The 27,886-nt window shown below is 37.7% G+C and overlaps 1 protein-coding gene across 1 annotated transcript in view; it reads right to left on the minus strand.

The window, feature by feature from the left end:
* roraa (RAR-related orphan receptor A, paralog a) overlaps positions 1-27,886 on the minus strand; it is a 342,660-nt gene that overhangs the window by 224,153 nt on the left and 90,621 nt on the right. The window lies entirely within an intron of this gene.

Here is a 27,886-nt window from a genome sequence, read left to right on the forward strand (position 1 = left end):
AGTCTTGCATGCTGTGCTTTGCTCTCATGTTAAGGGAACTGTTTAAACGCTGTGGGTTTCAACAGATGAAGCAGTAGGAAATTTAAACTAGTATGTGCCGTCACGTAGACAAAAGAACTCTTACACAGGTATACGCCGGCTGAACACACAACACAGCTGCAGGTGTCTAATTAGGTGTCCTTGCAACAAGTTTCAGAGAAAAGAAAAGAACAAGTTAGTATGAGAAGGAAAAAATGCCAGTGAACTATCATTCTTCACTTTGGTTTTTATAGTTTTGCTCCTGGAGAAGTGGAAGGAAAATCATTTCTGCAAACGAAACAGAAAGCTACCTGCTGAATACAGTGTAATCAGACTTTAGCCATTAAAATGTTATAAATAACTGAAATAAACGCAAATGTCAGGGCGTCAAAAACATCTCCAAGGCCAAAAAAAAACAAAAAACACCTCAAACCCCAGAGGGTTAACAAAACAAAACAAAAAACAAAACACAAAACAAAACACAAAACACAAAAACAGAAAACAAAAGACAAAACAAACATAAAAACAACAAAAAAAACAAAGAAAACAAAAGAAAAAATACAAAAGAAAAACATAAAAAGAAACAAAAAAACATAAAAGACAAAACAAAACAAAAAAAAACATAAAAAACAAGACAAAAACAAAGAAAAAACGAGACAAAATACAAAAAAATAAAGAAAATAAACAAAAACAAGACAAAAACAAAGACACAACAAAAGACAAAAACCATAAAAACAAAATACAAAAACAAGTCAAAACAAACCATAAAAGACAAAACAAAGAAAACAAAAGACAAAATATAAAAAACAAGACAAAAGCAAAAAAAGACAACAAAAGACAAATACAAAACAAAACCATAAAAACAAGACAAAATACAAAACAAAAACCTAAAAACAAAATAAAAAACAAAAGACAAAAGCAAAAAAGACACAAGACAAATACAAAACAAAATGATAAAAAAACAAGACAAAAAAGACAATACAAAACAAAAACCTAAAAACAAAACAAAAAACATAAAAACAAAACACAAAAACAAAAAAGACACAAAAGACACAAAAGACAAAAATAAAACAAAACAAAAAAACAAGTCAAAACAAAAACAAAAAAGACAAATAAAGAAGAAAACAAAAGACAAAATACAAACCAAAAACATAAACAACACAAACAAAAAAATCAAAACAACACAAACAAAAGAGACAACAAAAAACAATTTTTGCTTTTTTTGTTTTGTTTTTTGTTTTCTCTTTTGTTTGTGTTGTTTTGTTTGTGTTGACGAAACAAAAAAGAAAAAAATAATAGAAAATAAACAGTTAAAAATAAAAAATAAAATAAAGCAGTTTCTTAAACACAGGTAAAGGAAAGGCAGAAGGACGAAGGCCGGTCTAGACCGTAACATCTGGTCAGAAGGACGAAAGGGAGGGAGGGACGAAAAGTTAAATAATTAAGTGTTAAAATGCACTCTGCTCAAATTAATTATGTGTTCCTTGAGACGGTACAGAATGGTAAATATTTGAGTTGGTCAGAGTTTGTCTGTGGTTAGACGACTGAAAGTCTCTGGAAATAAAATTAAAACAGAGACATAGAAATACGCGTGCTTGCATAACCTTCAGATTCCTTTAGTTAGGGATGACTCAGACTTCAACTCAATGTGTCTGTTTATTAGGCCACAAATATCTCATTCACAAATAAACCAATACAATATTATACATTTTTCTTTACGACAGTTTATATTTTACACATTAAAAATGTCCATTTTACTTTTGTAAATTACTATTTGACAATTAACATTAACATTTATTTAATATAAAAAAAAATATATACAATAATCAGTTGATTAAGTTTACTGCAAAAAATTCAGCTCAGACATAAAAATATACAGCTAAGTATAGATAAACCTAGATAAAATTTTATATAGATTCAAAACAGTGTTCAAACGCAAACCGACATTTCTGTTATGCATCAGCGTTCTGAGTGTCATATTTCAGACAAGTTTTTCAACCAAACCACACATCTACAGATTTATATCGTCAAACCCAAACCAGATTACAGCCCCTCCTCCATAAATACCTCAAAAATAAAGCCACAAAACCCTAGTCACCTCTGACTGAGCCTACGGAAAAACCGGGCAGAACACCCAAGACTGATATATGACAAGAAAACACAGAGAACTGGCAGATGGACGGATTGACGGCTTCTAAAAGAAAGAGAGAGATAGAGTGGAAACGAGGCAAGAAAAACGAGCTGCAAACTTTCTTTGTCCTATGCCTTTTCCGTCCGCACAGATGCGCGCTGGAGCCAGTGCAGCTGGCTGCCTGACAAATAGGAAAAAATAGTCCAATTTGAGCTGGTCGTTAGCAGTTCGGAGCAGCGCATTCCAGATAAATGAGCGGCCGCCTCAGGTATGGCAGGAGAATCTCTTGAAGCATTCCTGAGAGACTGGGCCTGTATTACGGCACCCCCTTCACCGTGCCTTCGATCTGCCTGGCCCGGCCCAGCCCGGCTACAGCAGAGGTGACCTTGCCGCTCCGCTCCTGCCGGGGTTCTTATTTTTACCATTACACCCCCCTTTCTTACACACAAACACACACACACACACACACACTCTTACTAGTACTTTGTGCCCTATTAGTCCAGCTACTAACTTAAAATGCCACAAAAGTGTAGAATATGCTATTTTTTCCTGAAATTCACATAAGGTTGCTTGCATTAAAGTTATAATTTTGTTTGTTAATATAATAAAAAAAAAAAAAATGTTTGACCCTTACACATGTACTAACCAAGCTCATTGCGACAAGTTAACAAAATACACTGAATGTGAAACAGCTGCTCGACGTGAAAATCACAGCCAATCAGAAGATATTTAATGTTTAAATGTATAATTTTGAAGAGCAGTATTTTAAACCAATGACATTTCGCAGTATAGAATATACTATTATAATATTTCTTAATATTTTGAATGAGTTTTTATTTTAATTTTAGTTCTAGTTTCACATTTTTGTTTTGTGCTTATTTTTATTAACCTTTGTTGTTCTTATAAATATTTATTTTTAGCTTTAATTTATTTTTTTTATTTTATTTTATTTTATTTTATTTTAAGAAAAATAGTTTTAGGCCACATCCACATGAAGCCAGAGCTTATTTTATTTTATTTTATTTCATTTTTTAATATTATTTTATTTTATACATTTTATTTGACAAAAATGTGCTCTCATTTTGTAGCTGAGTTGTACAAAAAGTCAGTTTTACAAGCAAGACATTTTCTTTTCTTTTATTGTTTTATTGCCGCTCTATCACATTGTGCCTGTTTTTGCTACTGTACCTTTAAGACGTGCTAATAATCTATGTTTAGGAACAATTCACATTGTTCGTTAGGATACGCAAAGTTGCTAAATACTGAACTTTCTGAAGTTTTGAGTTCTGTAAGTTACAGTTTGTCTACAAAGTCCTTTATTTCAAAAGAGTAAAAAGTGAAAAAACCTTGTTTGAAGGGACTAATATGATATAATGGTCTCTCCTCAGCACAGACCAGGATATAGAGCACAAAAAGCGAGAGGGGGAAAAGAGAAAAAGAGAGGTGGTGAGACAGAGGAGCAGCATAACAGTCGACTCCATCTGCTATGGCTAGGTGAAGGGTAGAGAGTGCACTCCATTAAAAATGTCTGTGAGGGGCTGAAAGGAGTCAAACACTCAGTCTGGCATTTTGACTCTGAAGTTCCCTCGCTGCAGCTTCAGCGCGTGTACTGCCAGGGACACACTTCCTCTGAGGGAAATCTCTGGAGGCCTATAGATGTCATAGAGACTTCCAGCAGGTGAGGATACGGTCTGCGCCACTGCCAGTCGAGGTAATGAAAACAGACACGTTCGGCCCTGCTTGTGATTGAGTGCCACTTACAAAAAAACTTAGCAAAAGAATGAGAGTAGAATTAGCATGCTAATTGCTAATGCTAACCTATTGCGTTGGGCTCCTAAAGCAGACTTCTGTATCATACATATCATTGTAACAAATCTCAATATTATATTATGTTTGGCTAGTCACTTTCACACATTAAATAGCTGTAAAATTGCCAGATTAGCATTTCCAGTAAATGTGGACCCCGTTTCAAATGATGACTTGCAGTCTTGTGGCCTTTAAGCCCTAGGTATACTTCCTTTTTATTAGGCATATGCTAGTGTATGCGCACAGTCGAAGGCACAGCCTTGAAATGTATACTTCATTTGACTTGTACATGTACACAGGCGTTCAACGTATATACACAGTTTTGAGCAATCTCTCGCCACGAGTTACAACCCATGTAAACATCTTTGTATAATTTCATGCTAGAGTTGTAGAAATGAGGGTACTTTCTAACCTCTTCGCACAATCTCTCGTCTATGTAGGCCTCCATCGTTGCTGTAGCTTGCATGTGTTCCTGTCTGTTCTGTTTATGTAGTTTTTCTTTGACTACCTTGTGAATCGATGCCCCCTGGTTGCCACCTTGTGGATAAACTAATTACTGCAAAAACAATTAAATGCGCATGTGCGACATGCGTGTACAAGTACGCACGGTTACAAAAATCCAACGGTGTGCGTATAGTATGCGTATACTCCTCTGATGATGAAATTCGCGTCACGTGCATTGTATGCCCTCGCGTACGCGTAAAAAGTGAATTATACTTTGGGCTTTACTCGAGCGTGTCTCTGAAGTGTACCAGACCATACAAAGTTCCATTATGAGTCAGAAAAGCTTTAAGTAAAAAACAACTCTTCCAAAAAAATTAATGGTGTTGTGCTACAAAACTTAATGGTGCTAACTGTCATCACAAATCGCGTTTGTCACTTTATAGTTGCGCAAACATAGGCAACAGTCAAACTAGGGCAGCACGTTGAATCGATAAAACCAAAATCATGATATGACAGTGTGATTATTAAATCACGAATTAATATATGTGCTTTTACCAGCTCGATTCGCAGTAAATTTTGCTTGACACAAACTCTACCTCCTTACTTGTAATGAGAAGCACTTATAAACTGGTTGTTATCAACAAAAGAGAAGCTATGATATCATTATTGTAAAATGATTATAAAAATGATTAGTTTTCTTTAATGCTTTTTTTTTTATATTTTACGGTGAAATAGTACAGTAGTCAAAATTAATCAGTTTAACCCGTTAAAAATATTTAACGCAATTAACACAGCATCTGTTTTTTTCTGTCATCCTTTGGTTGCGCTACAGTATATGATCACGCTATCATTCATTCAAGTGCTATTAAACCATTCAAGCACGATAAGATGCAAAAAAAGAACTCAAATCTGTACTGGCACGCATCTGGGAAGAGGCTCAGAAAGCCGCTTCAGACAGTACGTCAGCGCTGCGAGTTCTCCTGCTGCTGTCTGTCATTAAAGGGTTAGTTCACCCAAAAATGAAAATTCTGTCATTTATTACTCACGCTCATGCCGTTCCAGACCCGTAAGACCTTCGTTAATCTTCGGAACACAAATTTAGATATTTTTGTTTAAATCCGTTGGCTCAGTGAGGCCTCCATAGGGAGCACTGACATTTCCTCTCTCAAGATCCATAAAGGTACTAAAAACATATTTAAATCAGTTCATGTGAGTACAGTGGTTCAATATTAATATTATAAAGCGACGAGAATATTTTTGGTGTGCCAAAAAAAAACAAAATAATGAATTATTTAGTGAAGGCCGATTTCAAAACACTGCTTCAGGAAGATTCGGAGCGTAATGAATCAGCGTGTCGAATGCGCAGTTCGGAGCGCCAAAGTCACGTGATTTCAGCAGTTTGGCGGTTTGACACGCGATCCGAATCATGATTCGACACGCTGATTCATTACGCTCCGAATCTTCCTGAAGCAGTATTTTGAAATCGGCCATCACTAAATAAGTCATTATTTTGTTTTTTTTGGCACACCAAAAATATTCTCGTCGCTTTAAAATATTAATATTGAACCACTGTACTCACATGAACTGTTTTAAATATGTTTTCAGTACCTTTATGGATCTTGAGAGAGGAAATGTCATTGCTCTCTATGTAGGCCTCACGGAGCCATCAGATTTAAACAAAAATATCTTAATTTGTGTTCCGAAGATCAATAAAGGTCTTACGGGTGTAAAACGGCACGAGGGTGAGTAATTAATGACAGAATTTTCATTTTTGGGTGAACTAACCCTTTAATGTTAATCAAAGAACAAAAGGCAAAGAGAAAATCACTCACTGCTCTTGACTGAATAGCTTTTGTAGCTTTAATAAGGATTAATTTATATTCAATTTATAATTTATGCAGTGAAGATTGCGCAGTGTTTGATTATTCAATTTCTGTATATTTACCTGTTAGACCTACCTGAAAACCTTAAAGCACTGTTTACAAGGTTACATGGGTCAAAAATAACGAAAACAATAACTTTTTTGTGCATTTAAGCACGGCAGTAAAAATCAGAACCAGCCTGACTGGTTGTTTTATACTACAAAACACACATTTTGGAGATTCAATGAAAGTATTAAAATATATAAAAATAAAAAAGCACAGCAACCTGAAGCTTTAAAAAGCTAAATTTTTCTCCAAATTGCACAGCCCTAAATAAAAAAATTAAAAATAAAGAATATAAATGGAAAACAGCAAAAGACATTAAATAGCTTCAATATTTACCACCCCACTACGAACAAAAAGCCACTAAGTTTAGAAAAGTTACCTTCATTCAAGACATGTTCTCTGAAAACAAGTCTTAGTTAATTAATCTTGTTTTAAGAATGTTTAGATGTTTTTACTTGCAGACCAATGCCAAAAAGCTAATTAAAATGATGTTTGCAGTATGCCAACTTTAGTTTTCTAAGAGGTATATTAAAGCAAGAAGGCAGACATTATTTCACAGCGATTCTCAAAAAAAACTCTGCTCTCTCATCAGAGAGAGAGAGTTTTACGGGCTGACAGAAGAGTCATAAGCGGTTACGTAAAGATGACGACCTCTCAATATGCCTTTGATAACTTGGGACAGGGTGCAAGTGTGTGTGAGGGGTTCAAAAACCCTTTACAAGGCTCCTCAATGCAGCCTCAGGACATTTTGTTCAGCCATTCAGCATATAATTCAAACACCACTGTGTGGCTGCTGCTGGGCTGTTATCTGGTGGACACACACTGTATATGTACCGCTGTGTAGATAAATCCCTACGTACACACACATACAAGCACAATACCTGGTACTAACTGTCATTATCCAACATCGCAGATCAAATCAAACCTCCCCGTCTCTGCGCGATGCTTATTTCTGCTTCTTTTCCCGAGCTGTCTCTGATTTTCACTCACTCAGCTTTAACGACAAACAGGGGCTTTGCTGTTACTCGCCGGTCTGATTGTTTATCCGGTCTAAGCTAAGCTCTTTAGTATTGGTCTGGGTATACCTTACAAGCCTGGATGTGATACTGGAGTGCATTTGATTCAATATATTCTACAGGAATATTTGTCCACGGTAAGAGGGGGCTTTAACACCCATGTACTGCCATTGGCGGCCCAGCTAGACCGGAGAGAATGATGGGATAAGACGGAGAGCAGACGCTTTTTCAGCCACAGCCAAAGCCTTGCTTTCCTCTGATCTCTCATGGCCACCGCCTGAAGTGCCTTTCTCTTTCTCTCTGTACCCAACATGTATTTTTGTTGGTTATCTTTCTTTTTTCTAAGATCCACAAACAAACTACATTTACATAGTCAGTATTTGAGAACTAACAACCAACAGTGGTCGGTTGCATAAACTGCTTAGACTAGTCTTACAAGTTAGTTATCTAATTCTTTTCTTCAAGACTGTTCATAACAGTCAGTTATATAAAAACATAGATTGGTCTAATTTGATAAAGAAAAGTAAGAGCGATTACCCCTAACTAACTGCTAGTTGATCATACTAGTTCTTAAAGGGAACTTTCACCCAAAAATGAAAATTTTACTCACCCTCATGATGTTCCAAAGTGAGTAAGTGATGACAAAATTATCATTTTTGGGTGAACTATCCCTTTAAGACACAGTCTTAAAGGTGCCCTAGAACTGAAAATTGAATTTACCTTGGCATAGTTGAATAATAAGAGTTCTGTACATGGAAATGACATACATTGAGTCTCAAACACCATTGTTTCCTCCTTCTTATGTAAATCTCGTTCGTGCAAAAGACCACTGAAAAACAGGCGAATCTCAACATAACACCGACTGTGACGCAACAGTCGGGATCATTTATATGTACGCCCCCAACTTTTGCATATGCCAGCCCATGTTCAAGGCAGTATTAACGTCGCACAGCCAAATGGATCGATTATAACTGTTCATGATCCATGATATGATATATTTAGTGATATCTGTAAATTGTCTTTCTAAATGTTTCGTTAGCATGTTGCTAATGTACTGTTAAATGTGGTTAAAGTTACCATTGTTTCTTACTGTATTCACGGAGACCAGAGCCATGTCGTTATTTTCATTTTAACCTGAAAACGCGTGTAGTCTGTATAATTCATAAACGCATTTTCATTCTTTATAAATCTCTCCAACAGTGTGTAACGTTAGCTTTAGCCCCATTAGCTGTGCAGCATACTATCAAACTCATTCAGAATCGAATTTTAGCAAACATCCACAAAATACATGCCATACTTATGTGATCTGATATGTATATGTATTATATATATTTCAATCTGGGGACACCTTAGACTTATTTTACATCTTGTGAAATGGAGATTCTAGGGCGCCTTTAACATAATGGCTATGTTTATGCAACTGGCCCTAGGTGTTCAAACAGGTCTCGAACAGTCAAAAAAATTAACTTTCACTGTTGTTAGTTTCACTCAAACCATCATTGTTCACATGACTTAAAAAACTCATGTAACTACATGAACTTAATTTAACTGAGTTGTTTCTACTAAAAATGAGTATTGCCAGCTTTGTGTTTGTTCAGTCAACTTAATATTGCTGAGTGAAACGCACAAATTAATGTTTACATAACTAACTGGGCAGTGGATCCATATTTCCCAGCATGCTTTGCAAGAGACTGCATTAGGAGAGTAAATTTAGGGATTAAAGTATTATTTTATGTGTTTTTCAGTTAAGGAAAATATGTTGTTAGTTTATGTTAGTGTTTAATGTTCAGTTATGTTGGATTGATTTGAATCAACATGAATGATTTAAATGATTTGTATTCAAAGAAATTTTGTCAGCTTTACTTGAATTTCTTTTGTTCATGCAACTAAATTGTTATTTGTACACATTACTCAATATAGTTGTCATAATCATTATTATTATTCATTTCTTTGGTCACTGGTTTGATTGAAAATTGGACAGAAATGGACCCAAACTATATATAAGAAATAGTAGTATATGGAAGCTTGTTTCCACCACAGAATAAAAAATAATGATAATTGCGACTTTTTATCTCACAATTCAGACTTTGCTTCTCGCAATTCTGAATTTAGAACTTGCAAATCTGAGAAAGTACGAATTGTGAAATATAAACTCAAAATTATGAGGGAAAAAAGTCAGAATTATGAGATAAAAAGTCACATTTCCCTTTGTTTCTCTTTTGTTTTTTATATTCCATGACAGAAACACTACTTCACTGTAAGTTACCAAAACCCTACATGGAGAAAAATGTATTAAATTTTTTATACATACATATTTTTATACATTATAGTAACAGTCACTCTATTTATAACCAAAATGTGTGTGAATGTAACCATATTTAGAAACAGGACTGACAACTCTATTTTTCTGCTTTGTGAAAGTAGTTACATTAAAAATAAAAAAAAAATAAAAAAAAGATAAACAGCTTTCAGATATCAGAAAAGCATGAAATATTAAATGCTTGCTGTCTGATACATTACACACGGTTCATTACATGTAACAAAATACAAATATTGGTCACGGCCATCAGCATCCTTCAGTTTGTGCAAGACACAGCAAGCCTCCAACTCATTAGCGCTAGTAGCTGGTAATGACACAACTCTAAATGGATTCTATGATACTCGAGAGGACCGATTCATTTTCTCAATCAAAACCTATTTTTCTTATTAAATTATTGCTATTGATTTGCGTGGCTGCGCCTCCGAAATATATAACCCTTGACGTGGTCTACACCTGCCCCCCTTCTTGTTTTGCTAGTTAAATTCAAAGCTCATTTGGAAGCTGGGCTCTTTCATGTAAGTAATTATGTTTCCTTACGGCAATCCAGAGCTGAGACTCTGCCATTTCTGCCATTTCCACAAAAATGGAAAAAGTGGGTGTCAACTCTCCCAGCTGCAAATAAATGGATTGGAATAGAGCGAATCAATTATTGCTTTGAGGTCAGAAACTATTAAAATCGTTTTCCCTCACTCGTCATTGATTATCTGTTTGCCACGAGCACAATCTCATTTTTGCTGTAAAACGTGGCCTGAAGTGTAATGAAGCAGCAATATTCCAGAGTTTTCGATTCTGGCTGTATGTGCATGTATTTTGTGTGAGGGTAAACTAAATTTGCAATTCATGGTGGCAAGACTAACCCTTTTAAGTAAGGAAAAAAAAACATGTTAAAGGTCTAGGTAAGCAAAGGTTCAGTGCAAATAAAATGGCACATAAAATTTGCTCCACGAAATCCAGTAATTTCTACAGGAATCCACCCAATCAGGAGATTCGAGCGAGGGTGAAAGAGTTCCCATGAAGGTTTGTTCAAGTACCTCATGCAAATTCGCCACGTTGACCAACAGAAATCTGCTTCCATGATCAGCTGTTTCATGCATCATTATACTATTGACAGATTTTTTGACCGAAATTTTGCAAAAATTGCTAATGTTACCGCACCTTTAACCTTTGCTGCTATTACAAAACTCAACGTCTTGTTTTCCTTTGAATGTAGATGAGAAAGAACTCGGTGATTTCGGTGCCAAATTTGAAGTGTGAAAACAAATATATCAACCTGATCTCAAGGGTAAACATAACTACTTTATGATGTGGCGATTTCGATGTGAAAAAAGTAAGCATCATGGTCCATCCCTAGATTGAATGAAAACGAAATGTACAAATTCATATGAATAGGCTACCAATTCACCAAAACATAAAATAGCCATGAGATTGTGTTGGATATTGTGGTAATAAAGAAACTACAACTAACAATTCAAAATACGAATGTCAGACCTGTGGCTTAGTGCACATTGAGCCATGATGCTCATATGGAAAATCTGAGTTCAGATCTGGATTGCAACATTTTCCGTTCAAGTTTCCCCTTGTTTCCCATCATCATTCCATGTGCTCTTTCTTTCTACTGTACTAAAAGATACAAAAATGGTTACAATGCTCACATATGTAATAAAAACAGCGTTTGTTGTTCTACTGGTGGAAAATTCTGGTTAGGGAAATCCATCTTCTTAATACTCGTTGAGCCAGTTATTGTCTGTGACATCTTTAAAGAACAGTAAATAACCAGGAAAAGCTCCACAGACACTGAGATCTTAAAATATTAGGGGCGAGGACAATCTGGGGACACGTCCAAGGAACTGTCAGGTGCTTTGTGGAAAAAATGAAGCGAATGTGTTTTTCATTCTCTCATTTCTTCTCTAATAGACTGTAGGTGCTGGCCTTTCCTGTGGGTCGACTCCCTATCCTTGTAGTTTGGCGTCTCTACGGAACAGCGTGAGGTGTCGAGTGTGTCTCGTGTGTGGAGGGTGTGAGCTTCCTGTCAGAGCAGGGACGGTGTGGAGCCTTGAGTTGCAGTGGCCCCAGAGGGGCCTGTTCAGCCACCTTACCGTCACGTTAAGAATGCACGTCCTGTCAGCTATTGATCGCCCTCTCTCCGTTCCCTTTCTACTCTTCAGAAAGTACAAATGAGTCTCTCACCTACTCCTGCATGTGCTAGCACCTCATAAAGGCCTGTCGAGCATCAAAAGGGGAAATTTGAGAGCGTACAAGTCGCTCTTGAAGATGTATCCATTTGTCTTTGCTCTTCTCTTTTGTCTTTTTCTCTCTCTTGTCCTGACTTTTTCTCTCGGGGTTAGAAGGAATAACATCTGGGTTGTGACCTTTCCTGAGGCATAAAAATTATGCAAAAAAATCTTTTCAGTCATCTGATGGAGGAACTCATTGCCCACTTGTTCTCAGGCTCCAAAATCTCTGCATCTGAACAGCTCAAGCAATGTTTCCTTCTTTTCTTCATCAAAATACATGAAATATTCATCTACATGAGAAAAATGGGTATTGCAAAAGTAGTCATTTTCAAGGACTTTGTTTTTCCAGTTTCTCCTCAGTCATATTCTGCATTATATAATACCTGAAGAGCACTCAATGATGGATTCTTTGTTTTTTTGTTAATGTAACTCAAGAGTTAACGTAAGTAATTACTGGTCAGACAGTCTGTCTATTTCTGCCACCTTTTTCTCATATTAAACCCTTATTGGATCGAAGGACTTTGACGGCACTTAGAGAACAACAGCAAGAAACCTCTCAAGCCAAGCTAATTGTTTCCATCTCTGAGGTAATTAGCAACCTCAAGGAAACCATGACAGTGACACACTGCAGCTCCAAGAGAAAAGCAGAGTGTTTGGCCGATGCAAGCATACATCTTTTTCCTGCCCCTCAGCATCTGTTCCTGTAAACAGTGCCTCATTTCTTCATTCACGATGTCTTGGTGTTTAAACAGAACAAAGCTGGCCCCCATCACCTCCATTACAATAATCTGAAGATCTTTGAAAACAAAAAGATGTAGAGTCTGAGTAATGACTACAAAAAAGCATTCAGTCCCTATGTATTCTTCAAGCATCCCGCAAAGTACGCCAAAAAACGCTCAAGATACATCAAATTGGATGGAGACCGTTTGTGAACTTCAATTTTAAGTAATTCCACATATGTTCGATTGGATTGAGATTTGTGTTTGACTGAGCCATTGAAGAAATTTCACATTTTTGGTTCAAAGCCTGTGTGGTTTTAGCCATATGTTTTAGGTCATTTCTTGTTGGAAGATGGCATGTTTTTCCCCCAGAACTCTCTGTTCTAAGCGTAATACATTTTTCCTTCCATTTTCTCAAGCCCTTTTGAAGAAAAGCATACTCAAGGTATGATGCTGCAACCACTATGCTTCATGCTTGTCAGTTTTCTGCATCTGATGTGACGTATTGTGACTTGCAATATACACTGCCTGGCCAAAAAAAAGTTGCTGTTTGGATTTAAATAGGCAAATACTTAAGAGTCTATGACTGGATCATTATTGCTGTGATTATTATGTTTCTAGCATGTTATATGTTTGGGAATAGTTCTTTTAACCCTTTTAAATTAATGGGAGTGTGTAGCTTTTCATTTCTTAAAGGGGACCTATAAAGCTGTAAGATGTAATATAAGTCTCTGGTGTCCCAAGAATGTGTCTGTGAAGTTTTAGCTCCAAAAAACCCACAAATCTTTTATTATAGCTTGTCAAATTTGGGTGTGAGCAAATTTGGGAGTGAGCAAAAACACACAATTTTTGTGTGTCCATTTAAATGCAAATGAGCTACTGCTCCCAGCCAGCTTTCCAGAAAAGGGCGGAGCTTTAACAGCGCACGCTTCGGTTTCTCAACAACAACAAAGCCGGAGAATCTCACGCAGCCAAAATGACGATTGTCAGTAACGGTGTTTAGCCTTACATTGTTCAAACTGGAGTCGGACACTGATGAAGAGACTCAGGAACGGAAGAAGTTACAACTTTTAGAATGCAACTGGACGATTTTGAATGGTTAGTGGTTAAATTTATGTAGTTGCTGTGGAGTTGATTCAACTCATCGACTAGCATGTGCTGTCATGTTAATCTTTTGTGCAAATCCAGCGTTGAATTGACCCTCATTTGTGAATCAGTCCGGCGTAAAATGATGGCATGGTAACAACACTCTCCTACAACAACTCTTCCTCTTCTTTAAAGCAGCCCAACATGGCCACACTCCCTGTGTTGCATGTTTTCGAGGGCAGGGTATATGTAAATTTTAGGGTTTGTGATGTCACTAACCTGGGAAGAAGCTCGTTGTAGTCCCTACAAGCCATTTGTTGTAGTCCTGAAAGAATTCCTTAAAAAGAAAATATCTCCCTTTGCATTGAACTTTGAGCGTCATAACTTTTGCAGAAGTTGTTTACGCTCTAACAGCAACATTACACACTAACTAAAGTTAAAAAAGTGAAATAATAATCAACCACCCCTTTAAACAACCATTGGAAGACACATCATGACCAAATTCCAGGATGACAAAGCCAAGATTCATCAGGTTCAAACAGTGAAAGAAGAATCTTCAGGGAGCATGAAGAATCATTTTCACACATGGATTGGCACCTCTGAGTCCAGACCTTAAATTCATTGAAAGTTGCTGGGATGTGCTGGAGTAGACTTTACAGAGTGCTCACCTCTTGCATTGTCAATACAAAATCTTGACCAAAAATTGATACACCTCTTGATGGAAAGAACATCACAACATTGATTTCCATTAAGAGGTGCATAAAAATTTGATCAGTACAAGATCTGGACTCCCAACCATTCTTTCACAATTTGAGCCCGATGAATCTTGACATCATCCTGGAATATGGCCATGATACGTCTTCCTACACGGGTGTTTAATAAATGAAAAGCTACACACTCCATCAATTGGGGTTAAAAGAACTGTTCCCAAACATATGCTAGAAAAATAATAATCACAGCAATAATGATCCAGTCATAGACTCTTAAGTATTCACCTATTTAAATCCAAACAGCGATTTTTTTTTTTTGGCTGGGCGGTGTATAAACAGTTTTCAGTTTTCTGCCAATTTACAATTTAGATTCACACTCTCTCAAAATCTTCCTTGGAAACAAAAATGTTTTTGCACCATTTCCATACTATCTACTACCTTGATGTATTTGCTATTGTTTCTCCCATCTCTGTCACAGAGGACTATAACTCCTTTAGAATTACTGTAGACTTCTCTCTGGCCTCCAATACTATGGGCCTTATTTCCCAGACACTCAGTCCTGGAGGACAGCCAGTTCTGGGACAGATTCACTGTTGTTCCACCACAACAGCGGCTTTGCTGGACTGAGCTTCTAGGTATATTCAATGCCTTGGAAATTTTTTATGTCATCGTCTTGACTAGAATTTTTCAAGAGACTAGGCTCAGATTTCTGTGGAATGTTTCTTTGGCCCTGTTTACAACTGATATTAACATCTGTCTGGGATACAAATCAAAAGTGGACAGCACTGCCTAAAATCATTTTTTAATCAGTATTCTTATCTTGTTTTCAAGTAAAAATATCTTAACATTTTTAAAACAAAATACATTTACCTGAGAAGCAAAACTAGGTAAAAATTTAATACTTGTTTTCAGAGAAATATCTTGAAAAGGGGTCTTCCTTTGTTGCCCCACTTTATTTCTTGTTTTAAAAACCTCAAAACAAAACTAAATGGTAAATATTTATCAATTTGGAAAAAGTAACATTATGGAATAATTTGGAAAAAGTAACATGTTTATGTAATATTTATGAATAAAAATAGAGACTTTATTCCTTCTACACTACAGAGTACTTTGAGTTACGACATACTCGCCATTAAATACACCACAAATGTGTGTTGTCACGTAATAAATTTGGATAAGTTCCAAAAGGGTGAGTATGAGCTGGACTTTGTTAAATAACTTCTCTTTTATTGAGGCTATAAGATGATCAAATTTAAACTGCACATTTAAACACCATTGTTCTATTCCAAATTGTAGCAATCTGCTTATGCAAGCAGTAATTTAAGGTATCATAGGCATGTTATGATTGCAAAGGTTATGCCAAAAGGTAGTTAAGTAAATTATGCTAGAGTATCTTTTTTATTCTTTGGGAAGAATGCAACTGACCGTTCGCAAAGACCCGCCCCCTTTAGTTACTGTTGCTACGTCTGACAAGCCATGCCGCTCTCACGCCACAGATCATGTGAAAAATACATCGCGGAGCAAAGATGACACTGACAACGCATCGACAGACAAGACAGAGCAAGTTACTTTTGATATGAAACAGTCTCAAATTTCAAATTTTGTCATTTTAAAAGAAATTTAAATAATAAATACCATTTTGTGGCTCTTTAATGTGTCGTGAAAGATCGCTGTACCGCCTCAGTTCAAGCGGCTCATGAACAGATCATCTCTTCCTACTAGTTCATTTATAGCATCAAATAAACATGAATGAACATCAGAAGGAATGTTGTTTCAACCACGGAAAGACGTCGGTACATACCATTTTTCAAGTTCAAGTCCACAGACATTAATCTACTAATGCTGCCTTCACGTGCTATCAGAAATTTGATAATTCCCACTTCTGAAGTCGTGATTACCGCTTTGTCGGACAAAATGGCGGATTCGGCGTTATGACTGGTTAGATCGCCTGTCAATCAAACTCCCGGCGAAGGGTCAATTCGATAACGCATTGCAACAAGCCCAATGGTAAAATAAATCCAAGAGGCAAGAGAAATTAACATTATTTTTTTTAAAAATTCACTTAATTAAGAAACATATAGATAAAAAAAGGAGTATTTAATGCAATTTTTGTGCATTCTATACATTTCTATGCTTACTAGATTGTGTTTTTAGCTTAGCAAAATGCTAACATCAAACTCTACTCCCATTTGGTGCATGGAATTGCTGCCTATATAGAATGTTCCAAATGCTGCCTTAAAGGGATAGTTCACCCAAAAATGAAAATTCTGTCATCATTTACTCACCCTCAAGTTGTTTCAAACCTATATGTTTTCTTTTTTCTTTTTTCTTCTGCTGAACACAAAAGATGATATGTTTAAAGAATATTGGTAACCAAACAGTTGATGGGCCCCCATTGACTTCCATAATATGGAAAAATGCCTTACCGACATTATGTTCAGCAGAAAAAAGAAAAATTCATACAGGTTTGGAACAACTTGAGGGTGAGTAAATGATGACAGAATTTTCATTTTTGGGTGAACTATCCCTTTAAAAATTAGCTTCTTATTTAGGCATTGCACTCAGTTTTGGAATAGGAGTTATATTTTAGTACAAATGTTTCTATTCAACATTCTAAGATGTGAAAATACCTGAATCAAATCATAACATTTGACAACACAGAGCATACAGATTACCATTTAAAAAGAAAAGTGATTATATCACACTGCAGGTGCTCAGAGACGCCAAAATCAATTAGGTCTATAAAAAGACATGCACAATGAATGAAACCCCTTGAACCCTGAGGTGATGCATCCTTGAGTTCATCTTTGGTTCACTCAGGCTTGTATACATATCTTTACACCAGTTTTCCTTGGCACCAAGAGTCTTTTTTATATTGATATGGTCTATCAGGGCATGTGCTAGCAGATAAGCATTTAGGATAGAGCACAAGACTAGGAAATAAATTCCCTTACCTGGAGTCGGATGATCAAGGGATGGAAGCAGGAGAAACAGGGACAGAAAAAGAGAGAGAGAAATAAAGAGTTACATCAGGTTTCTCATAGTTTGTTTCCCATGCAGTGATACCAAGCTAAATAAATTGTTAGGTCATCCGTGCTCATGTCAGACTAAAAATAATAACACTGCAAATAAGACAACATAGCTTGTCACATCAAAGGACTTTTCTTCTCTCTGGTAAACAGTATGATTAATTTGTCAACACAAGCTCACCGATAGAGCTACACCGTGTGTGTTTGGCATGACAAGCGGCATTATTTGCGGAAAAACAAAAGCCCTTCTGGAGACTTCAGCCTAATCTAGTAAAGCCGGTTCAATCTCCAAATGCCACCATCTATAAGGCCTCGGTACTGCGTTTCCCTCCGTCAGGGCTTTTAGCTGTAATGGATGATTCCATGTTTTATACTTTAGTCTCAAACGGACATGAATTACTCTCTTTTACGTGCTAACGACAAACGAAATGGAAAACAGCGATGTGTGGAATGGAGAAAGATCTGTCCGCCTTTATCCAGGACGCTTCCCTGTTGTAAGACTGACAGCACAGACACTCCCGAGACTATTTCGGCAGAGCGCTTGGGAAGAGGGACGTTGGACCTCCGCTGGGAGAGTGGACTCAGTCGTATGTATGGTTAAACACTAGAAACAGTTGTTAGGGGAGCGTGTTGGAGTGTCTAGGGGATTGGAAGGCACCCTAGGGAGCCAGAGTCCAGCTGAGCACATCTCGGTATGAGCTTCACCCAGCTCTGAATACTGATGCCTATGACTGATTGCCTTGTCTGGGAGATCTAATTTGAAAGGTGGACAGTGATGAATGTCTCTTCCTACGCTCATGGCCTGTCTGATGTATTATGCATCTACGGCTGATCACAGGGCCTGATGAGGCGCGCTGAGACGGTACGGTGCGACCAAGGCCAGACGTGTCCTTCGCACCATGACACTGTTTATATAAATGACTGCATCTCCTCCACTTATATCGTTCGTGGCTACGCAGGAAAGCTAATAGGGGCCGGCATTAATGGGGGATGACTGACTGCAGCCATCCAGCCCTCGTGTTTGATGGGCTGCAAATTTGACAAAGTCTCTTAACACCGAGACCGTACCGGTGCGCCCTGTCAGAGGGAACTGTAATTGTCAGAGACGTAAGTGTTGAGCTATCGGCTGCCAAACTACCACTGTGATCCTGCTGTCCACGTGCATTTATACCTACGGTGAGAGCTTTTTCTCTGACGCAGTCAGAATGACCCTTATCTTTGCTATCTGTCAAGTCCGACCATCTGATTTAAGAGTGGACTCTTTGATCTCAGAGTACTGGTCAGAATGTTTTGATGCTGACGCAGTCTCGCAAGGTATAACTGCAAATGCAAGCCGTAAACCCGGTTATTAGCCTGCAGGAGAAACAGGTAGGGAGACCGTGTTGGGTTTTGTTCCTCACTCCAGGAAAACAACATGGGTAATTGCGTCTGAGATTCTTTGTTTAACCGTCCACCAGGAGAGCAGTTCTTGCCACATCCCTCCGGCCCTTCCTGAGTGCCCATCAGCCATACGTTTTTAATGCACACTTGCACTATTGACTGTAGTGGTTGCGACCGAATCACCGGCAGGCCCCGGGGAGCCCTAACAATTTAAGCCTCCTCTAATTGAGCCATTTTCACATCAACAGTGTTTTTTGTCAGAAGGGTCTGCTGGTCTCTTGCTCTCGGATCTGATTTGCTCCCTCTCAGAGCACGACTATCGACCCGGAAGGTCTGCGTCAGGTCAGAAATATCCCAGTTACATGGGCCTATAGTCTGCAAGGTTCATGGCAGATAGTGTGCATTGCAGTATTAAGTGCTAACCTTGTAACTAGAAAGCAAGCTACAAACCAGGTTACAAACTAATTATTTTAAAGTACTTCAACTACAAGTTATATAGGAGGGCAATATCTTAATATAAATTCTCAAGATGGGTGACCAACTTTAAGAGGATAGATTACACTAAATAATAATAAAGGATATAAACATAAACAGCAGTGATTAACTAATATTTAGTTGGGTCAATGAAGTGACGGGTAATTTTTTTTTTTGTTGTTGTTGTCCAAAGGCCTTAATAATAATAAAAAACAAAGATGTGATATCCAAAGTATGTAAGGTAGTACAACTAGACCGCTTTTATTGAATCCAAAAGGTTTTAATTATATTTTGCTACATATAAAGGTATTTTAAATAATTTGATGTGGCAAAAGGTCATTCGGTTTAACCGTCCAAAGGCCAATACAGCTATTTCATTTGTGATTAAAATATCTTAAAATGTAATAAATGTATATATTTTTTATTCTGACATGATTTTATAACATCATATATCAACATAGTGCAAAATGGTATTAAAATTATGCGTAGAAGTCGTTGCTTTGTTATGAGAAAGAATGTCCGGAAAAATGAATTTCATTGATGTCATTCGGAGTAACCAATATAAAGGGAACATTTTGGATCAAGTCATGCGGTCAATATCATGTGACAGGATGTGACATCATTCAGACACCTGCAAAGGACGACATGGTCGTGAAGCAAAGTAACTAACTCTCTCTTAACTATTTGAAAAATTCATGTTTTCACTTGCTCATACGCATGTCCCGAAACATCAGGTCATTCGGTACAACCGCTATAAAACATGGAAAATGTTGTAATATTTTAAAAACTTGTACTAAATATAAAATGTTTGATTGTCCTTTTGCTAGCTAGCTAGATATCAGCCTGTTAGCACTGTTTGAAAATATCTTATTTGGTATAATCAAAAGTATCATTAGGCAAAACCGAAATTTTGGTTAAACCGAATGACTTTTTTGGTGACAAATTTTGTCCATTTTGTAAAAAATGACAAAAGCAGTGTTAATTGATTATAAAAACTTAATAAAACTTAAAAAATATTTTTTTTACACTTTTAAAAACCTTATTTGTCAATGACCCAGCTATTCTTTTTAAGCAATTAATATACGTTAACTGTCATGTAGTGTTGTCAAAGATATACTGAAATATCTAAAATGGTTCCAATACTCCTTTTTTGCAGTATCGATACACCAATACCAGCTGCGCATTCTCACTCTCTCTTCTCTCCGACAGCGAGTTGACACACACTCGCCTCCTCTCACTCATTCGTCTCATTCGCTCCGGGTGAATAGTGCTTGTATTACGCATTATTTTTCTCATTCTTGCAGGTTTCGCACTCAGACCAAAAGCACCCACACCACTGATCTATAAGTGCCGCTCTCATAAAACCACCTCTCAAACAGCTCGCGAGTACCAAATTGAGTTCTTTTTCGTGGCTTATTGCGCTTAAGCGGTCAAATGTATACAAAGTAAATGTCAAAATGTCCGTCTTGCCGAGTATTCACGTAAACACAGTCAGTTTTTGAACATAAATAGTTGATAGAAAACACTTGTTGTGTAACAGTATATTGGATCCGTGCGTAAGCTCTTAAAGTGACAGCAGCCTAATTGTGAGAGAAATTGTGTTTTTGGAGATTATGTCTGATTATTCCCTCAACAGTAATGCTGCATAAGCAACAGTGTGGCATTAAGAATAACTGTAGCATTTGTCAGACAATCTATACTTGTTGAAGAAATAACATTATGAAACTGTCACACCACTGAAATTGTAGTTAAGTTAGTAGTGTCTTCAGTTAATTAAGTTAACACTGGTATATTGGCAATGTGAAAAACAAGCATCTCAGACAGGGGTGCAACAAATGATGCAATTCAACTGATAAAGCACACACAAAAAAGAGTTAGAAGTGGCGTATGATACACTGCCACTTCAGGCTTCTATCTACAAATCCAGATCCTCTGGCTTTAAGTGTCTCTCACTTTCTGGCCCATTATCTGAAGCCTGCATTAAGCATGACTCTCATTTGTATAAATCTGCATGCAAATTATGCGGCTGTGGTGTTTACCCCAGCTGAGAAAGAGAGGAGGGAAGCCATCTTTAATTCATTAGAAAAACACACGTCGCAGGAAGATCTTCAGGAGAAAGAGAGGGCTTTACATTATCCAGCATGTTTAAACACTTCCTCAGTATGCAGAGGACGGCGCCATTAAAGTGCTGGATAATAGGTGCGAAAAGGCTCCGGCAGTCCTTCCTCCAATGAGTCATTAATTAGAGCTGAAGGAGGTTGAACGGCGTGTTCAAAAGCTGAGGATTCTTCATTAGTTGCACACTGCTCTTACCCTCACGCAATTAGCCCCCTCAGACCGCTAATGCCGCTATTGTGGCTAACGCTATTGGCTATCACTGTCAGACGACTAGCCGCTATCAGCGAGGTGAACTTCCCAATTCCAATGTCAGTATTTAAGAAGTCATTCCCATAATCTGAGTGCGTGGAATATTTTGCGTGTCTAATTGCAGAATATCTGTGCGGCATAATTAACGGATGAGAATAGATTTTAACAGAAGACACTGCATGTGATCTCATTAGCATTGTATCAAAGGCGCATATCAAAGTTGCAAAAAATTAGCTTTTGTTTTATGTTCCTTTCATCTTTCTGAGGGCTTTCTGTAAGCATTGTTCATGTCATTAACCTCGACGAAGACATTAACAAAGCAGAATTTTAAGGGCTTCACTGACATAGTCATTCAACAATGACTGCCAATCTTCCAGCAACAAAAAAAACAGACGAAATGCTCAGAAAAAGGCATTTTTAATGGCTCAGTTGGTCATGTTGAGTTGCAAAAAATACCAGAGAAGAAAAAAAAAAAAAAAATGAACGAAGTAAGTAAAATCCACTACAAACAAATGTCAACCTTGGACAATTATATTTTTAAGAAAAATCAATTTACAGCAGAAATCCATTAACACTGTAATTGTCATAATGATTTTAACAATCTTTTTTTTTTTTTTTTTGATAATAATGTTTCCAAGCACAATGTTTTGGACTAATTTCACAATCTGCCTGTTTAACTGAATTTGACTGCATCCGTGTGGCGTTTTTCATTTCTTAAAATGTTTCAGTAAGTCTATACAGGTCAATTCTGTTTATTACTATGCATTGTCATGATACATTCAAATGAAAATTCTATTTAAAAAATGAACAAAACACTGTGCGTATTGGTTTCACTTTATTTTGATGGTCTCTTTAACACATATACTGTAGTCAACAGAATGTAACATTGCACCTACATGTCTACTAGTGTTAGTAGAGTATTAGTAGACTGGTAGGGTTAGGGTTAGAATAAGTTGATATGTACTTGCAGTAGAATGTCTCATCACAATAAAGAGTTAGCAGATATTAAGCAGACAGTCTACTAATACTCTAATGAGAGTTAGTTGACATGTAATTGCAAAGTCAATTATAGTCAACAGAATGTTCAAAAGGGACCATCAAAATAAAGTGAAACCTGTGTATTTAGTGAACATTATAATAATGACTGGTTGAAACAATAGTTTAAGTGCCATAAATATTAAGACATGCATTGAATAATTGGTTAAAAACATCAATACACCAATCAAGCATAACATTATGACCACCTTCCTAATATTGTGTTGGTACCCGTTTTGCTGCCAAAACAGCCCTGACCCGTCGAGGCATGGACTCCGCTAGACCCCTGAAGGTGTGCTGTGGTATCTGGCACCAAGATGTTAGCAGCAGATCCTTTAAGTCCTGTAAGTTGTGAGGTGGAGCCTCCATGGATCGGACTTGTTTGTTCAGCACATCCCACAGATGCTCGATTGGATTGAGATCTTGGGAATTTGGAGGCCAAGTCAACACCTCAAACTCATTGTTGTGCTCCTCAAACCATTCCTGAACCATTTTTGCTTTGTGGCAGGGCACATTATCTTGTTCAAAGAGGCCACAGCCACCAGGGAATACCGTTTCCATGAAAGGGTGTTCATGGTCTGCAGCAATGCTTAGGTAGGTGGTATGTGTCAAAGTAACATCCACATGGATGGCAGGACCCAAGGTTTCCCAGCAGAACATTGACCAAAGCATCACACTGCCTCCGCTGGCTTGCTTTCTTCCCATAGTGCATCCTGGTGCCACGTGTTCTCCAGGTAAGCGACGCACACGCACCAGCCCATCCACGTGAGGTAAAAGAAAACATGATTCATCAGACCAGGCCACCTTCTTCCATTGCTCCGTGGTCCAGTTCTGATGCTCACATGCCCACTGTTGGTGCTTTCCGCGGTGGACAGGGGTCAGCATGGGCACCCTGACTGGTCTGCGACTATGCAGCCCCATACGCAACAAACTGCGATGCACTGTGTATTCTGACACCTTTCTATCAGAACCAGTATTAACTTCTTGAGCAATTTGAGCTACAGTAGCTCGTCTGTTGGATCGGACCACAAGGGCTAGCCTTCGCTCCCCACGTGCATCAATGAGCCTTGGCCGCCCATGACCCTGTCGAGGGTTTACCACTGTTCCTTCCTTGGACCACTTTTGATAGATACTGACCACTGCAGACCGGGAACACCCCACAAGAGCTGCAGTTTTGAAGATGCTCTGACCTAGTCGTCTTGCCATCACAATTTGGCCCTCGCTCAAATCCTTACGCTTGCCTATTTTTCCTGCTTCTAACACATCAAATTTGAGGACAAAATGTTCACTTGCTGCCTAATATATCCCACCCACTAACAGGTGCCGTGATGAAGAGATAATCAGTGTTATTCACTTCACCTGTCAGTGGTCATAATGTTATGCCTGATCAGTGTATGCTTTAGGCCTATCGCCCTAGTTAAAAAAATGCTGCAACTACAATATACCCTGAAAACCCCAATTGGAGACCAGGCCATTGGTACAAATCGCCTAGTAGAAACAAGACCAAGAGAGGACTCAATGACGTCATATATAACTAGAAAATTTTTAGAAGTACACTTCGCTTGCCATGTTTCTAGAGCGTCAACATGATGTGTAAAACTGAGCACAAAATGGTGACGGAGAGATCTCACGAATAGAGCTGAATCACGTTAATCACGTCTGATGGAAGACATCAGAGAGGTGTGCCAACGACAAACACGGCGCAGGAGGGGAGGAAGCGGGTGCAGGAAGAGCACGAGGGAGAGAAAAATGTGAGAAGAGCGCTTGAGAAGAAGGCGACAGGCCTGATCTAAGGGGAGAGTATCATTTTCATATGCACACAAACACGTAGAGGCACAACAAACGGGCGCGAGAGTGTAAACATGCGCGCACGTGACTCCAGACGCCACTGTTCGCTCTCGGCCCGTTATTTATTTAATTCCCCTCCTGTCGTAATTCACAGATAAGCCGGAACAAGACAAAAGCGAGGGGAGGGGAGCGAAAACATGAACGATATAGTCGTTTACAGGGCTTCTATTTTCAGTCGGGGACAGCTCTCTCGCTCGCTCTCCCGTGATACTGAATTAATCAAATCCAAAGGACATCATCTTCAAACCCGACGTTCCCCAAAGGCGAGCATCTCATTGCCTATGCAGGCAAAGAAACTTCACAACAACCTAAAAATACAGCGACTCCTGGCAGCGAGGTAGAGCTGCTTCAAGTAGCAGTCAGAGGGGAGGCAGGAGTAACTAGCAAACATATGGGAATAGGCATTGTGATTAGATGCAAAGAAGTCGAGCTTTTGTAAACAGCTTCGGCTGCTGAACACGACCGTGGATCCCGGGCTGATGCAGTCGTAGCTCGAGTCTGGGCGGCTGCCAACGTGCTTCCGGGTCACGCCTAGGTCAGACGGGCTAGCTGGAAGTTAGACCAAAAACTGCAAGGGATTTCCAACAATATCAAGGAATTCTCCTATAAACATGACTTCAGACAGAAGAGGAAGTCCAGTCTGGGTAAGCTTTGGATTCATGGACTGTGTCTGCGGACAAGCCGCACAGAATGAAGCATTTCAACAAAATGAAGTAATTACCCAGGATGCCCCTTTTCCACACAGTGCTGGTTCCCAATCCAGCCTCATTGACTAAAAGAGACTAACTAAAAAGTTAGTTCTGGCCGTATTCTTCCATCATTCGTGATTAAACAGATGTGATAACTAGCATTTCCTTCTTATTGTCAAACAAATAAAAACAATTTAAACTGATACATGAAAAGTATAATGAATTTACTGGGTTGTTTCAATAAGCATTGAATAAACATTTGAATACTAGCTATTTTACACAATTTGACAAAATCCTAAGAAATTTTAGAAACTTATTTATCCTAAGAATTTTTATTTATGAAACATTATGGAAAATATTTTTTTCATCAGGTGTGACTAAACAGATATGATAACTAGCACTTCCTTGTTATTTATTTTATATTATATTCAAATTCTTGAAAGAAAAATGCTCTTCGAAGTACGTTAGAATAGCACCATATTTGTCTCAAAAGATGAGAGGTATAATTAATTTACTGTGTTGTTTTAGTTAATATTGATTAAACATTTGAAATAGCTAATTTTACGAAATTCTAAGAAAATTTTATGAAATTCTAAGGTCTTACTGTAAATAACTGGGTGTGTATATATATATATATATATATATATATATATATATATATATATATATATAATTTGGAAAGGCTATACTTCACTTGACATATTTGTATTCTTTCATGTTAGAGTTGTACAAATGAGGGTAATATATGCACAGTTTTGAGCAATCTCTCGATCTCTCTCAATGTTATCACCTTGTACACTTTGCAAAACACCAGCACCAACTTTTTTGATTAATTAGTGTTAACTGTACCTAGAATAATAACACAATAAAATTAAAACAATGCACTTTTTGTGATACAGTATGGAAATCTAAGACAAATAAAGCTTGCAATGAAAAAAAAAAAAAAAAAAAAAGTACAACAAGATAAGCAAATAAATGCAGCTTTAGGGTATGTTTACATGTCAACAATGTATTAAAAACAAAAACGTTTTTCCTTGGCCTTTTCTTTAAAATTTCGCATACAGATGATAACATTGTCAAAACGATCCCTGATCACACGGATCCGCGAAAACGGCTAAAAACGCTGTATTATTCATGCCAGGCCAGTAGGTGGCGATGTCACTTTGTAAATAAACACTACGCGTGTATTGACTGAAAACGTAATACGCATGCGTAATACACATTTTCACAAATTCAGGTTTTTGTAGTTTACATGGAGACGATAGCAGTATCGTTTTCAAAAACTTGCACTTTGAAAACCGTTTTCAAAAGTTTGCGTTTTCAGGCCCTTAAAATGCCGCTGTCGTGTAAATGAACGGCCAAAAAAGCATAAAAAGATTTCAGTTTTTAGTTGAAAACGGTGTCATGTAAATGCCCTGTTAATTTAGTTTGTACAAAATAAAGTTAAAAGTTGTGTGTCAACTAAGGCCAGCGTGATGTGCGAAATTTGTTGAAAGTTATGTACAGTAGTAACATTGCATGCATTTAAGCGCTAATTGTGAGCTGGTGTTCACGAGAGAGATATAGTTTCAAATCAGATCTGTTTTGTCCAAATAATTTGATGTCTTGCCCCTTCTGTACTGATAAAAACTGACAAAACACCCGAAAATAAAGCAAGTCTTGTATATATGCTAAAATAAATAACCAAAGCAGACAGCAATTCAATAACACTCATCACCTTCCTTTCCCTTTTCACACAACTCTAAAAATCAACACTTCAGAATAATATACACTGCTGAGTCACTCATTTGCATGCATAAACACTTCTGCTAGTCATTCAAATATGATGCAATTTGTTCAAAGACAAAACAATACTATTTTTTTTTTTTCCGTATGTGCCCTTCAGAGTGCATCAGCTCAGCGCTGGTATGGTGCCAGGTTTCCATGGCTACGCTGAATATGACACAACCTGTATTTCAATCTGGGAAGGTAATGAGAATAGACAATTTACTCTCCCATCACTCATTGTCAGTGTCCGTTATCAACAAATCTGTCTCACCTTCAGTTAACGTCTCTGCCAACTGCATGCTTATTATTACTGTGCCATTAAAAATTCCACCCCTGTAACTTACCAGAGAGAGAAAACTCTGCATTTTTATAGAGACACCAAAGAAAAAGAGACAGCGGTAAGAGGTTTGGATAATTTATAGCAGACTGTTAATACCGTCTTGGCTTTAAACAGGATTGTTTGTTTACAGAGGAAGCGGAAGAGTAAATAGATACTTAATATATATATATATATATATATATATATTTATTTAACAGTTCTGGGTCTTGAATCTGATTGGCTAAAAACCATGCGATATTCTATTGATAACAGCACTCCTACCTTTCCACTGTTTGTATCACTTCGCTTGAAGCAACTGTCATGGCAGCCGAGCAAATTGTTGTACCACAAACTGTAATTTTAAGAGTTTTTTTTAGGTGAGAATGTAGTTGTTTAGACCTGACTCATATTCGATTATAGCACCTATTTTACAATTTGTTTAGACGTTTTCAGAGATGCAAGCTCCAGGCCGTCAGCGGCCATTCAATGCTCGTGTATCCGCCGAGAACAGCTTCATCTCGACCAGTGCTTCTGGGATTTGCCGCTGGCTCTTAATAGTGGTTAAA

This window comes from Ctenopharyngodon idella, chromosome 24 (assembly GCF_019924925.1).
Source record: "Ctenopharyngodon idella isolate HZGC_01 chromosome 24, HZGC01, whole genome shotgun sequence".
NCBI lineage: Eukaryota > Metazoa > Chordata > Actinopteri > Cypriniformes > Xenocyprididae > Ctenopharyngodon > Ctenopharyngodon idella.